This window comes from Schistocerca gregaria, chromosome 6 (genome assembly GCF_023897955.1).
Source record: "Schistocerca gregaria isolate iqSchGreg1 chromosome 6, iqSchGreg1.2, whole genome shotgun sequence".
Taxonomy (NCBI): domain Eukaryota; kingdom Metazoa; phylum Arthropoda; class Insecta; order Orthoptera; family Acrididae; genus Schistocerca; species Schistocerca gregaria.
This window is the reverse complement of record NC_064925.1, coordinates 507,967,764-507,984,102: the sequence shown is the minus strand read 5'-3', so window position 1 is coordinate 507,984,102 and position 16,339 is coordinate 507,967,764. Positions and strand designations below refer to the sequence as shown.

The 16,339-nt window shown below is 42.2% G+C and overlaps 1 protein-coding gene across 1 annotated transcript in view; it reads right to left on the bottom strand.

The window, feature by feature from the left end:
• Positions 1-16,339, bottom strand: part of LOC126278924 (KH domain-containing, RNA-binding, signal transduction-associated protein 3-like) — a 1,426,848-nt gene that overhangs the window by 1,243,679 nt on the left and 166,830 nt on the right. The gene's annotated exons all lie outside the window — the stretch shown is intronic.

The window sequence follows — 16,339 nt, the reverse complement described above, 5'->3', positions numbered from 1 at the left end:
AATTAAAAGCGTCCATACTGCTTCTGTGCCAGAAACAAATCCATAGGAAAGTGACCAGAAACCATTTCCCCCACGGCATTAGTTTCTCAAGTCTCCATCTATAGAACTAATACTAATCTAGAGTCTCTTGTAAATGAACAGTAAGAGCCTTCAAATTAATATTGCTAATGCGTTGCAGCTTCAATGTATCTGATAAATATGATGTTATTTCTGATAGAATAGACCCCTCGATGAATTCTTCTCGGGCTATGAGCCGAGTGGTGGTGTCGTCTTGTCGCAACGTGTCGATGAGTTCTTAGTCATCATCTTCGCCAGAAGATGATGGGTACGACACTCATCGAAACGTTGCGACAAGACGACGCCACCACTCGGCTGATAACCCAAGAAGAATTCATCATTGGAATACGCCCAGAAAGAACGCAATCGCATAAATAGACCCCTTACTACTCCAACTTTTATCATCAAGTGCATATTGTAAACTACCAACAAACAAATTAACATCGAAGTATTCGCTCTATCAGTGAGAAATATGCCTATTACTATTTAAACTATAATTCTCATGAGAAACGAACCGAATTGTTAGCTGCTGTGTCAAAGATAGCACTGCGATGAAAATTGCAGCTGCTTTCCATAATACTTAACGCTACAGCACGATCTCCACATTGTAAAATGGTTCAAATGGCTTTAAGCACTGTGGGACTTAACATCTGAGGTCATCAGTGCCCTAGCCTTTGAACTACTCTAACCTAACTAACCTAAGGACATCACACACATCCATGCCCGAGGTGGGATTCGAACCTGCGAGCGTAGCGGTCGCGTGGTTCCGGATTGAAGCTCCTAGAACCGCTCGGCCATCGCGGCCGGCGCTACATTGTACCGACATAAGACGTAATTTTTCCGAGAACTACTTGATATTTTGTGTCGCTTATTGTTTCCATAGATCTACATTCAGTATAATGTTAAAATCATAACTATATTGGAAATCAAACAGTAACTGTCACCAGTAGGAGAAAACAACTCAAATAATAGTCGAGACGCTTCACATCATCTAACGGGGAAAGTTGTGCATTACAATACTGACTTACTGTTGTGGCAACAGGTGCTGTGTAACTGCACGATCTAGCGATAATTACAATTAATTGAAACCCCTAATTAAGAGTACAAATTTTTTATGGTCTAAATTATAATACTTTAGCCACTAAACTATCCTTTCATTTCATTTTGAAGACTGCAGCCATTTTCAAGTGCTTCATTATCATCCTATGGTAAGTAGTCACATAAATGCCCCAGCGCATGTCATTGATACCATATGCAACACCTGAACATGTAGGGAACATTATGTCGAACCCACTCATATGCTATGTCAAACCAGCAATGGCTCCCCAATCCAGCAACGGTACGACTTACAACGTAATACGAGGCGTATTTGCAGAATGAATGAATAGTGAGAGCTTTCAAATTAATAGTGTCAATGCCTTGCACCTTCAGTAAATCTGATATATCTTTTTTCATTTCAGAATCCTACACAAGTATACCATATAACATCGCCGACACAGTAAAGTGTTAATGTATCTTGTAGGTATCGTGCAGAGTTGTGGACAACCTACACTATACCTTCACTTAAAACTGTGTCAGTGATGAAATATGTCTGTAGTTGTGCCTGATGTTAAAGTTTTCAGTTGGACTGAAGTTGGATTAGGAACTAATGTTGGTCTGACTTTTTAAGTGGCGTTGAGATAATGTTCGCTGTATGGTCAAGTGTTGGATATGATATTCGTGATATGTGCTGTGGCGCTCAGTGTGACTAACTGCGACTCGATAATAATGAGTAACTATGTAATGGATACAGAGTCGAAATTGTAGAAGTGTCCTAAATAAATAAAAGAACAAGTAAATGAAGAAAGCATTTAATTTGGAAAATTCTACGTGACTGGGACACCAAAGAAACTGGAGAAATTATTTCGTTTTGGGAACACCACTGAGAAATGAAAACAATTGTCACACTCTTGTAGCAATGTTCTTATTATATAATAATAATGGATAGTAAATGTTTTAATAATTAATAAAGTATTTGATACATGTTCTTTGTCGTCGCAGACGAGTTGATTGGAGCAGCAGCAGGTATGACAGGCTAAGGAGTAACGTCTGTTTTGGGCATTATCATCAGAGAGCTGGTCTCAAATTGAATTTAACTACAAATTTCATTCTTCAGTTCATGAATAAAGGATTCTTCTAATCGATATTCCTATACTTAAAATTTCAAGTTAGCAGTCTTTACGACCAGCGAGTGAAAACTTCCGATTTTGTTAAAAAGTTTGCTCTCCTGCATAATTTTTGTCTTACTCAATGACAAAAGTACACCGTCGTAACCAATCGATTTATGCTGAAGTACGTGATTGCTTCCAGCGACCAAAATTCTGTAGATTCGAGGAATCCTGTGAAGCATTACATATGGGATTAGTGGAAAATAAGTACAGGGCTGTCTTATAATTGCCAGCCAGAGTGGCCGTGCGGTTCTAGGCGCTATAGTCTGTAGCCGGGTGACCGCTACGGTCGCATGTTCGAATCCTGCCTCGGGCATCGATGTGTGTGATGTCCTTAGGTTAGTTACGTTTAATTAATTCTAAGTTCTAGGCGACTGATGACCTCAGAAGTTAAGTCTCATAGTGTTCAGAGCCATTTGAACCATTTATCTTATAACTGGATATCAGATATTTGCAGCAGATCTAGATTTCTGTGTCGCGAAAGCAGTTATCTTCAGGGCAGATGGAGAAGTATATTGAAGTGTTACTTGTCTTACAAATATGCAGATAACTGCATGCAAAAGGTACGGTAATTCAATAACTGCACCTTCATATTTCTGACCATTCTGCAAGTACATTAAGGCTGTGTAGCTGCGTGTAGACATCAGTTTCCTTCTCTTGGCATTTCGGTCCTTCATAGAAAGGTATTTCGAAATCTGTAGACTCCCTTTGGTGTTTCTGGATACTGGCTTAACGAACGGCCGGTGTGTCCGTGCGGTTCTAGGCGCTTCAGTCTGGAACCGCGTGACCGCTACGGTCGCAGGTTCGAATCCTGCCTCGGGTATGGATGTGTGTAATGTCCTTAGGTTAGTTAGGTTTAAGTAGTTCTAAGTTCTAGGGGACTGATGACCACAGATGTTAAGTCCCATAGTGCTCAGAGCCATTTGAACCTTCTGAACTGCAATAGTAGTTTTTGCACAAGGGGCTACCGTTTCTCTTTCTATGTTTCCCAAGTAAACTCACTGACGAACCGCTGTCTCGTGCTCGCTAAAATCGGTCTTGAGCGTAGCAGTGCGTATTGGCATCCAAGCGATGGTCTTCAGTTCGACACACAGGAATCCAAAACGGCAAAAGTGTGTTCAGGAATGTTATCTCTCGGGTTTTCTAAAAGTAATTGATTAATGATGTGCTTTTAAACGTTCACGAGAGGCGTTGATTCCGATTTCCCGCACGATATTTCGACGAATTACACAATCGTTTTGTTAAGATGCTGCGAGTAACTTTACTATGGGTACTCGTTGCCAGGATTCGAACCAGAATGTTGTAAACATCCCTTTCGTCCGTTCACTTTTCTTTCCTTTATTATTATTATTATTATTATTATTATTATTATTATTATTATTAGAGGTAGTAGTATTATTTTCGTCAAGTACAGCTATGTTGATGGTTTTTTTTCTGTATGTTTATTTGCAGTATGTTTCACATCACGTTGTCTTCTTACATCAGTCCCTCGCGTCTCCTTCCAAAGCTGATATCACAGATACTTAGTCGATTTGCCTAACAACTGAAATTAATTGCACAATCAGGCCTAAGGAACCGGTGCTGCCTCAAGGTTGTTTACTTTTGTAGCATAAATCCTCTCTTGAGCGGCTTGCTGTCTACCGCTCTGTCAGTTATACCGGTTGTTGAAACTGAATAAACAACCCGGCGTTATAATTAAACTGACGGTGCTCCGAGTGCTGCAGTGTAGGATGTATACGTCGCAGGGCGCTGAAACCTAGTAGGTATGTTCATTAATAGGAGCACTCGTGAATTATGCTGAAAAAGTAACAGTACCACTTTATGCCACCAGGTAGGAATATGGCAATGTAGGCAACCAGAATGTGAAACGTTTTCTGTCTTGACGTCACTATCCTGTTTGTCACCACGTGATGCGTGTTGAGCTCTTCTGTGAAGTGACTGTTGATATAAAGGGTTAAGAAAGTTGGAGTTTCCTTACGAAAAGTAGTGGCTATTGAGAAGGAAAACCGTACATTGCAGGTAATGCTTTTAATCAGCACAGCATTAATAGCAGCTCTGCACTGCAGGAATATCGCCATTAGAATCAGCTGCAAAGACGCCCCATGTTAAAAAACGGGCTAAAAAATATGATCGAGAAATTTGAAGTAACAGGTAGTCAGGTGGTGCAACAAAGGAAGGGAGGCGGCCCATTCCTATGGCAGTTGCTGATGAAGTTGCTGTAGCTATACGTGACTGTACAACACAGGCCTCCGATTCTGCAGCCAGTGCTCGAGCTGTGTTACGTGAATAGTCTCTCCTCTTGTGAACAGTTATAAAGATTTTGAGGCGCGTTTTACACTGGTATCTCTAGAATATTTAGAATGTGAGCCAGTTGAAGCTCAAGATAGTCTAGAACGCCGTGGCTTTTCCCTTCACTTTTTGGTAAGCATGGTACTGGATGACACGTGGTGGGGACGGACGAGGCACATTTTACTTCGCACGGTGTTGTTTACGCACAGAACTGTCGCATATGGGGCTCTACTCCAGCACATGTTGTGCAGGAGCGTCCACTGCACTCAGCGTATGTGACTGCGGTGTGTGGTTTCACAAAATCCTTCCTTCTGGGTTCGTTTTTATTCGAGGAGAAGACACTTCGCGGGCCTATTAGGTGTACAGTGACAGCTGCACTTCATCATGACCTCCTTGTGCAACATGTGCTTCTAGCTTTGCAAGAACCTAACTGTGTCCACACCGCTGTTTTCATGCTCAATGGGGAGACCCCCAGTGTCGCTTGCCAAGTGAAAGATTTGCTTCGAGAAAATTTCGGTAACTACTGCATCATCTCTAGAAAATTTCAAGACGTGTGGCCTTCCAGATTTCATTACCTACATTAATTTGATTTTGGTTTGTAAGGATATCTGAAAGATCGTGTCCATCAGGGATGTACCCGGCTGCTTCATGATCTGAAGAACAGCATAAGACGACGTATCACTCTGATTACACCGGGTATGTTGCGAACGACTGCCGACCATGCCGTGTTACGAATGCCGTGTCTTGCTCAGTCGGAAGACCATATCGAACACATGTGACTTGTGCCAGAACCACCGTTACCATGTGTCTGATAGTTCCTCTCCTTTTCTTGAACCCGTACCACATTATTGCTGCTTACAGCGCCGTATTTTTACCTGCTAGCGGAAATTGGAACTATTATTTTTTTCAGCATATCGATCGATGAATACACCTACCATGTTTCAGCGTCCTGCGATGTGCACATCTGCAGTGCAGCACTAGGAACACAGTCTCTTTAATTACAGCCTCCAGGTAGTTTTCCTGTGACAACAAGAGAACCCAGTTGCGGTACTTCCATCAGAGAAACTTGCTAAGCAATATCAGCTATCGAAATCCTGTTAACCGTGTGGCGGTCCGACATTGACTGTTAGACCTCCCTGTCGTATTTATGTGTGGCACAAGGAATAATAATGAATTTGTCGAGAACGTTTGTTATTGACCAAAGAATATCACCTTTTGCATAGCTGCAAATTAATTGCATAAAGCCAAAATACCGAGAAGGGAAACAAGTCCGCTACAATAGGACAGCACCGTCGTTTTTACGCACGCAAAACAGAAGGGGTTAGAACCGGCACACACTTCAGTATTCTTACATGCGGAGAGCTGTCACCTGATAAACAACTCCTGACAATTAAATGTTGGTCAGCACTTTCTTTCTAGTTGCTCCTAATAATATATTTATGAGCATCAGGGCAATGGACGTTAGGATTCAATATCGCATCAACGACAATGTCATTAGAGAGGGAGTACAAGCTCGGAAAGGAAGTGGAAATCAGTAGTGTATTTTTAAAGGAACTGCTCGGTATTTTTTATTAGTTTGTTTAGAGACACCACAGCCAAAATAGACGGACGAGAGTTTTAATATCGAACCTCCCGAAAGCTAGACCGTTTACACACCTTCCAAACGGAAGGCGCTGATTTCTTAATTTTCTGCATCTTACGAACTGGAATCACATTTTCTCCTAAGTCGTGTCACTCCTGTCACTAGCACATCTTATCCAAACAACAGAAATATTTTTCAAGTCTGTTAGTCAGTTACTACTTTGCCAGCATCGTGCTTTTATTCCTCTCATTATTAACAGATTTAGTAACTACTGCAGCAAGTCGTAGCGCTTGGTCACAAAACTTCTTTAACTGTAAAGTAACAGTGCGCACTTCTTTGAACTTAAACATACCTATGCCTCATAACGAGATCAAGTTAGTGTCCACTACGATCGAGTTCGTTGTTTCCTGTGGTACTCAGTAACAGCCGTTCGGATGGAGAGGCTGTTACTGGAGCAGTCTGCAAGTGCAAATGATTTTCCATATAATTTCACAAGCGAAGAATTGCTGAAAATTTACAACTGAGAGAGACAGAGAAAGAAAGAAAGAGAGAGAGAGAGTGAGAGAGAGGTGCTAGGTTGCTATTAAGAAACTTTATTGAAGGACAACACGTCGAACATTCACTCATTCACCCATTCACATTCAACTTCAAAGAAAGCGAATCTATATTTCCTGATGCTATCACTACTTTAAAAGGTCTTCCTCATTTAAGCAATGTTGCCTTCACACAAGTAGGAAACTGGGTATTTGAATCGACCTCTCCCACGGCTCGCAGTTACGACAATATCCTTGGCACAAACATCTTACGCGAAAATGGATATTGTTGTTATTAGGCTAATTTCAATTCACATGATGAAGTAGACATAGCCCTTAAATAAAGACTGTGTTACGTTCACTTCAACCCATTGTCTGTAACGTGCTTATGAGGCAAATTCCTGCCGTGAAAGAAGCTGTAGACAGAAGACGCTCTATGAAGGTCATTCCACTTTGTCACGTCTTTCTGTGTAAGATCATATTCGGATGGAAGCTCAGAATCCATGAAGATCCATGAACGTTGAACTTCAGTTTTTCCCGGGTTCAAATGGTTCAAATGGCTCTGAGCACTATGGGACTCAACTGCTGTGGTCATTAGTCCCCTAGAACTTAGAACTACTTAAACCTAACTAACCTAAGGACATCACACACATCCATGCCCGAGGCAGGATTCGAACCTGCGACCGTAGCAGTCGCACTTCCCGGGTTCGATTCCCGGCGGGGTCAGGGATTTTCTCTGCCTCGTGATGACTGGGTGTTGTGTGCTGTCCTTAGGTTAGTTAGGTTTAAGTAGTTCTAAGTTCTAGGGGACTGATCAGCATAGATGTTAAGTCCCATAGTGCTCAGAGCCATTTGAAACATTTAGAACTTCAGTTTAACACTTTTCATTCCCCTATGTTTTAATCACTTTGCCCTTCGATGAAGAGTAAGTGAAGGACGTACGACAACATACGTACTAATAATTACTGCATGAGTTAACATGTGTTATTTGAAATGTACGTTTAGTTTCTCCCCAAGTAATACTCTTCTGAATCTGATTGTCGTAACTGTGTGCTCTACGGTGTTATTTCTTCAGCGACCCGTGTTAGGATATCTTCAGAGTTGTAAACCTTCAGCATCTATTGTACATAAATGCGGTATTTTAAAGACGCATAACCTTGACCGGTGGTAGGACATACTTATCCGTATTTTAAAACAATTTTTATTCGGTTTTAATCCTTGAAATGTTGATACTCCTCCTATGAGACAGGTGGGGTAAGTGTCCTTTATATTATTTTCAGGTATGTGCAACCGATAATGATATTTTAGTTCTGAAGAATCGGAATTTTAGATGTTTGTTTGGTCTCGGTTAAAAGAGGTGTTTTCATTGTTTAGAAATAATCGAATAAAAATACCGCAATATCATTTAGCCACAGTAGCAGTGCCAAAATTGCTCCTTTTTAAATAAACAATTTTTGAAAAAGGTGTAACTGATATTCGTAAAATTTGCACTGGTTTGAAGTAATGTGTTATTATAGAACACGAGAAAAACGATGAGTGCTATTTTAATAACAATTTCGACAAAAACGACAACGAACATACGACATAAAAATTGGTACAGTATTGCTGCGACAATGATATCCACGTTGATGTGTGTGTTGGCGTAATTTACGCGTGTCTGTGCACCGTGCTACTCTTGACCCCACTTGGTCTATACGGCAGTTTCTCGCTGTCGTCACCGAACATCTGTTGTATTGTAAATGGTACCACCCCTACTCTGGAAACATTTTTAGGAAGAGAGGTAGCAACGAAGTAGAACGCCTTCATTTGCTTTAGAGTAGTAAAACTTTGATTGTCATTTCTAATAAAAGAGGAAGGAAACTATGGTAACAGCTATAAATTACAAAGTTAACAACAATCCGTTCACAGTATACAATAAAAATAGAAACGATCGGTTACCTGTGTGTGTGTGTGTATAATCTGGTTGTAGCCCTTGAAAAAGGACAAAGTAACACGAAAAATAGAGTGCTTCAACCTCAGTGCACATTCGTTACCACTGGCTATTCGTAATGCCGAAATAGTGGTGTGATCCCCATTTACAACAACATTTTTGAGCTGAGTTTCGAAAAATTAGAATGAGTAGGAGAATACTGGTGACTTTTTGTGGTATTCAACCACTTATTATTTCTCGAGAGAAGCAACGAACCGTGGACGGACTAATTTTTGTTTCTTCTTCTGTTTAATTTAATATTTAATATCTTTTTAAAATAAATTTTGAAACTGAAAGAGACAAAATTTTTCGATTTTTGTTCGCTTTCTACGTTTAAGACAGGAAAAAACAGGAATAAAAAGCCGAATATCGGTTATTTGAGAAACCGGTTATTTAGAGCGGTTTCAACAGTCGGGTTAAACTGGCATGGAAGAAAACAGATGTACCGGAAACCGGTTGTTTCAGCGATAGCCCCCATCCCTCTTAAGTTCCAACAAGTGCACTACATGTGCATTGCTGAGATTCAACCATCAAGGAAAACCTACTTCGATATCTGTGCTTCGCAAACCATCTTATTGTGTGTGGCGTAGACACATCGTGTACCAATCTCACCTTCCCTCTCCCCTCCTCCTCCCACCCCCCCCCCCCCCCCCCCCCCGCCTTTTCTTCCATGGTTCCTGGTCACCCGAACCCATATTTCATATTGCAGTAGCGAACGGTGGCCGTGAAAAACGGGTGTTTGTAAGTCTCTGTGTTACCCTGAAGATCTCTAATTTTGCTTTAATGGTATTTTAGCAAGACTGACGTAGGAGGAAACAATATATTAGTTGTCTCGTCTAGAACCTTACGCTCTCTGAATTTTAACAATAAATCACGCCGTGCTGCAGAACGCCTATCTCGTAGCGTTTGGCACTGTAGTTGGTTGAAAACCTCCTTCACGGCTTCTCACTTACCAATCGTACCTTTTACGAAACGCACTATTCATTTTTGTAACTTCTCTATTTTCTCTGTCGGTCACGTCCGACAGATCGCCGAAAAACATTCAAATATTCGTCGAATAAGCGCTTTGTAAGCTACCTCATTCGTGGGTGGAGTACACTTTCTTAGGGTATTTCAGTCAACTTCAGACGACCATCTGCTTATCTTGTGATTAATTTTATGTGGAATTTCCAATTAAATAGCTCCGAAAGCATACTCCCAGATATTTCATGCATGTGATGAGTGTTCTGCAGTCACTGCACCAAGCTGTGGAGGTCTTCCTACATTTCCTTACAGCTTCCTAGAACTGTGTCTTCTCTTATACAACAGCGTCATCCAAGAAGAGTCTCAAGGAACTTCTGACGTTACCTACTCGGTCATTTACATACATATTGTGAAAAGTAATGGTGCTGTAACACTCCCTGGGGTTACGCCCGAAGTTACTTTTACGTCTAAAACTAACTGCATGTTAAGAATGACCTTTCTGAAAAATTTTACAACGTCGCCACGGCATATTAAAGTTAATTCTAAAATGTCAGTATTAAAATCGTAGTGGCTAACTGCCGGAGCTTTCACAGCAAAGGCCCAGAATTTGAAGCGTCCTAAAAAGAGTGAAGCTGACGTAATACCTGGTGCAGAAAGCTGGTTAAAAACTGAATTGCCAATCGGTGTGGCCAAGCGGTTCTAGGCACTTCAGTCCGAAACCGCGCTGCTGCTACGGTCGCAGTTTCAAATCGTGCCTCGCGAATGCATGTGTGTGACGTCCTTAGCTTAATTAGGTTTAAGTAGTTCTAAGTCTAGGGGACTGATGATCTCAGATGTTAAGTCCTATGGTGCTGCCTAGCGAATGCATGTGTGTGACGTCCTTAGGTTAGTTAGGTTTAAGTAGTTCTAAGTCTAGGGGACTGATGACCTTAGATGTTAAGTCCCATGGTGCTTAGAGCCATTTGAACCAATGAGTTGCATTTGTAGGCGCTAATCTCATACAAAAAGTTGAGGGAGGATGGAGAAGGAACTCGGCGGTCCCTTTTCAAAGGAACCGTCCCGGCATTTGCCTGAAGCGATTTAGGGAAATCACGGAAAACCTAAATCGCGATGGCCGGACGCGGTTTGAACCGTCATCCTCTTGAATGTGAGTCCAGTGTGCTAACCACTTCGCCACCTCACTCGTCACATGAAATGGAACGGTCGCATGGACTCAGTCATGGGCAAAGTATGTAGCAGAGTTCAGTTCAGCCATAGAATTGCAGCCAATTACAATCAGTTTACAAAGGAGATTTTTTACAAATACCTAATCTAGAAGTATGTGGGACCCGCACCAAATAGGTCCAGCAGCCGTACTGAAAGTATTCAGACAAGGTCAGCACGAATGACCACAGGTTTCTTTGACCCGCGGTTCTGAGTCATAGAGACATTAAAGAACTAAACTAGCAGATACTTGAAGAAAGAAGTAACCTAATCCGAAAGCCCACTTAGCAATGTTCAAGAACCGGCTTTAAATAACGACTCTAGAAGTATACTACAACAGTGTACATACAGCTAGCATAGGGACTATGAGGAAAAGATTACATTAGTTACTACACGCAGGGACGTATTTAAACAGTTATTCTTCCAGTGCTCCATAAGTGAACAGAACGCGAGAAATCCCTAATCACTGGGGCGATGGAAGGTACACTCTGACATGCACTTCGCAGTGGTTTGCCGAGTAGAGACATAGATATAGGTAGGCGTAAATTTTAACTCAATGCCTTCATTTTCTCTTCTACCGAGCAGCAGCCAAGTACATCAGTTTAGACAATATGATGATTCGACACTTTGGATTTCGTTCTTCTTTCAACGATTTGAACAAAGTGTTACGTAACTTACCTGACAGTCTTGCCATATATATATCAGAGAGGACTGCTAAGATACTGTATGGCACGGAAATGTAATAATTCCTGACTGAGGGCGTCCGGTGCTTGCGGCGAGAGAGAAGAGGGAATGCACCCATCCACTACAGGATGTCCGCAGGCCGTTGGCCACGTAACGCACGGGTTGCTGGCCGGCGTAGTGTGATTAGATATGCAGATGGCGACCCACGTGATGCACACGTGCGAACACGCGCCGTGCCTGCTTGCGTTGTGTGCAGTTATTGACACGAGAGAGTCCGTCCTCCGCGAGGGCCGTGTTGTTATCCCATATGCCGTTCAGTAATCAGAAACTATCTGCGGAATTCTCGATGTCGAACTCCCGTGTGACGGACACTGTGGCACCTTTAGTCACTAAAAACAATTTCGTGATAGTTTCCCAGGAATAGCCGAATGGAACAGGCACCCTTTATTTAATTCCAAAGCTCTAATATTTTCAGAACACGCAAATTGCTAGAAGGCGCAAAACCTCGATTTAGCCGTCAACAAAGAGCGGCATCATTCATCGGTACCCAATGCACCACTGCAAACGCAGCCGTTTGTTTGTGGTGTTAACAGCACCCTACTGATTGGACGTTAATTCCTTAGACCTGCTGCTGACAGTCTCCTACTAGTGAAGGATGACACAGAATGTTTCTGGAAGCCCTTTCTTTTTTCTCGGATGGCACCCACAGACACGACGGGCCTAAGAAGTGCTTGGTGCAGAATACGGTCACCCTACACTGTGGTAGTGAGACTTGGTCGACTGGAAGCTTCGCCTGTCCTCAAGTTCCCATCCAGCCCAGTATCGGGCCACTGTCACCTTCAATTGCCCCTCAGATCCAAATGGAGACTCATGAAGAGGCATGTTTCAAACTCTGTCAGCTGCTGATAACGGCCGGCCAGTGTGACCGAGCGGTTCTAGGCGCATCAGTCTGGAACCAGGCGACTGCTACGGTCGCAGGTTCGAATCCTGTCTCGGGCATGGATGTGTGTGATGTCCTTAGGTTCGTTAGGTTTAAGTAGTTCTAAGCTCTAGGGGACTGATGACCTCAGATGTTAAGTCTCATAGTGCTCAGAACCATTTGAACCATTTTGCTGATAACTCTACCTCACACGAGAATACGTCATTGTCGTGTCCTTAGCACGTACGTAACCAGGCAGCCATTCTACGTATCACAGAAAATTGCAACTCTGTAATCATTTACGTACCAACCAAATGGCATATACGGGTACAAAGTTACAGTGCCATAGTTACAGTCCCATCGGCCCATCTCTCCTGTGTGCTTCACTTTTATGGTCCGACATTGTGTTAAAACCGACATTTTGGGTGCCCGACTGATCACCTCGCCGTTTAGTCCCATAACTCCCCTCAATCAATCAATCTGTTGTCTTTGCAGCGGTCATTTTCAAGGCGTCTTGGCCACCCAACGTTGTTTTAAAATGAAGCTTGCTATTGCTCAAAATGATTTTACTCTAACTGAAACTGAACGCGGAAGCTTACGCACTAAACTCTGTGCCTAACCTAAAGGGTGCGGCAGAATTTTCAGCGAAGATACCACAACTACACGAAAGATGGGGCCACCACTTTGAACTATTGTTGTGAAGAATCAACTAGAAAAAGGCTGGGTCGATAAATTAAATTACTGCAACAAAAAAGACTAATTACTTTTTAACTTCAGCAGCCCAAAGTTAAACCTGAAAGTTTGTCATTTTTCACTTACACCTTTTAACTAAGTCTTTTCTAGACCACAGCAGCGTAGTCTCCGCCAAGTTGTTACTTTTGACATTCTCCATCACCGCCGATAGTTTGTCTCGTATTGACGCATACACACTGTAAATTTATTTACTTCAGTGTCCTCATCACTGTGCCATTTTCTTAAGTAACAGGTTCTCAATATAATTACCTACTTCTCGAAGCTGACTGATGGACCGTAGGATGCTAATAGCGCACGAGCGATTCTGGAGCACGTATTTCCTTTCGATTTATCCAAGTGAAGCAGGGAGGTGCTCCCAGAAAGAGCAGCGGCCGTTCCCTCCTTCGACCCCGCCGCCAGTAGCAGGCGAGTTAACCCGAGGCGCGGCTGTTCTGACACGGCACGTTCACGCCGTCCGTCACTTGAGCCCAATAGCCTTTCATTTGATTCTGGCGACCTCTCTGGACGTCGCCCAGTGTGCTGGATAGTTCTGACCTGGTGGGTGGAGACAGAGCTGAGGAATCATTACTCAAAACATGCTGTATATCTGCTATTTCGTTTGTTACTAAATATATTCATTTCGGACAGGTGCTATCTTGTTTGTTATTAAGTACATTCATTTCCTAGAAGTCTAGTACAGTAGTTCCCTACCTGGGGGTAATTACCCCATGAGGGATAAAATGAAATTTTTCAAGGGTTAAAAACTAAACGATTCGATTCTGTTTCAGTCACGAAACTAAACTGTTTGCAGATTTTGTAAGACTCTAATAATGATTGTATAAATTGTCAATAATAACTTTTTCTCAATTAGTAGCATTAATTTGATGAAGATTACAGCTTCCTAACATAGTCTACCCACTACATACAAATGTTAGGCTTTGTCCCGTGTACGGTTGATGATAAAAGTGAGACATATTGAAACGTCCCCTTAGAAAAATTAGTGAATTACTGTGCTGGTAAATCCCTTACATTATTTGATCTTCAAACAGCTCAACAGAACTGAACGTACTCAGACATTTCGCTCTTTACCTATTCTGATCAACACGAAACTGACACACAATATTTTTAGCGCAACGCAATATGACTTTAAAAAATCCCTACAAAAGAATGGCCATGACTAACAATACCCTATACCTTTCATGAATCACTTAGCTCACAAAAATCTTCGTTACTCGAACTACTGCAATACAGCGAGCGCCAATACTGCCATCTAAATAAAAGATTCTAACTATTGAAGGCACTAACTACAGATAGGCATAGTTAGCAAATGAAAGATTTTAGATAGAGAACAAGCAATGTATTTACCTTAATAATGTTCCAAAGTCATCATATATTTATCAGTTCATGATATCCAACATTACTAATTTACTCTTTCTGATGGACACACGTCCAGATCGTCCGCTCTCAAAATTCTGCCATTTCTCTCCCCACATCCACCACTGCTGGCGGCTCACCTCCAACTGCGCAACGCTACGCGCTGTTCACATTCAACGGCACAACACTACAATAGCGACTATTCCAACAATGCCAACCAGCCACAGACTGCACACAGCACAGGCCGTGATTTTCATACAGAGAGCTAAGTGACGTTACGAACATAAAAACCTAAACAGCCTTCTTACAATAGTCCACCCACTACATACATATATTGTGCTTTGTCCCATATATCGTTGACGATGAAAGTGAGACATATGCGTAACAAATGCTAATTTGTCAAGAAAATATCTTCTCCAAGTTAATAGATAGTACCTGCAGTAGTCCCGAAATTGCCTCCTTACTCGCTTCGAAACAGATAAGTGACTTAATTGACAGCACGACACAGCAATAACTACATAAGAGCTAGTATAGTGTTGTACAGAGTATTATTATTATTATTATTATTAGTGGCTTTTGACAGACACAAGGCACTAACATCCTGAAGTCTTTCAGTTCTGTCAGTTCAGAAGGCTTGCTGCAATCAAGTAAGTTACGAACAGTAAGTGTAGTGCATACATTTTAACTTGGTTGTAAATGGGGTTGTAGTGGGCACATCGAGCAAGCGCCGCAGTGGAGAAGAGTAATCTAGGGGAACTACACCATGCGATCAAAAGTACCCGGACACCCCTAAAAACGTACGTCGGACATCAACTTGACTTTATATTAAAAATGAAGAAATTACTTCAGCTGTATTTAAGGCGTCGATTTTATTTTGCCAACTAGTTTCAACGTCGTAACAACGTCATCTTCAGGCCCAGACACTTGTTGACGCCAACTGCGCTCGGCTGATACTAGAAGTCAGTGGTGAGATACAGACGTGCTCTGTGTGGAAGGTGGTTAGTAACTAGTATCTACAACAAGTGTATGGGCCTTAAGATGACGTTGTTATAACGTTGAAATTAGTTGCCGAAATAAAATCGACACCTTAAATACAGCTGGAGGAATCTCTTCATTTTTAATATACATTTATACCAGCTTACGTCCCACTGTCCTCCATTTCAACTGTGGATGTACGAAGATCAACTTGACTGTCGCACTCTAAACGGGCCGAGAACTATCCTGGACTTATATGTGAGCAAGATAATGCTTGGCCGCCCATGGCGAGAGTCTCCACTGCTTTCTCTCTCAGCTTGCCAAATCGTATCTTGGCCATCAAGGTCGCCGCATCTCTCCCCAGCTGAACACATTTGGAGCATTATGGGTAGTTCGGAATTTTGACTATCTCGCGAATTAACTGGAAGAAATGTGGCATTATATCTGTCAGGAGAACATCCAACACCTGTGTCACTCAATACCAAGCCGAATAACTGCTTTCATAAGGGGAAAAAGTGTACCGAATCGTTCCCGACTTGCTCAGTTTGTGAATAAATCGTCCAATTTTTCTGGAACCTGGTTCAAATGGCTCTGAGCACTATGGGACTCAACTGCTGTGGTCATTAGTCCCCTACAACTTAGAACTACTTAAACCTAACCAACCTAAGGACATCACACACACCCATGCCCGAGGCAGGATTCGAACCTGCGACCGTAGCAGCAACGCGGCTCCGGACTGGAGCGCCTAGAACCGCACGGCCACCGTTTCTGGAACCTCTATTCATTTGTTTGTTAGTACATGTACAGCACATTTACTGATTTCCATCCCATTCGGATAGTTACTTTGGGATG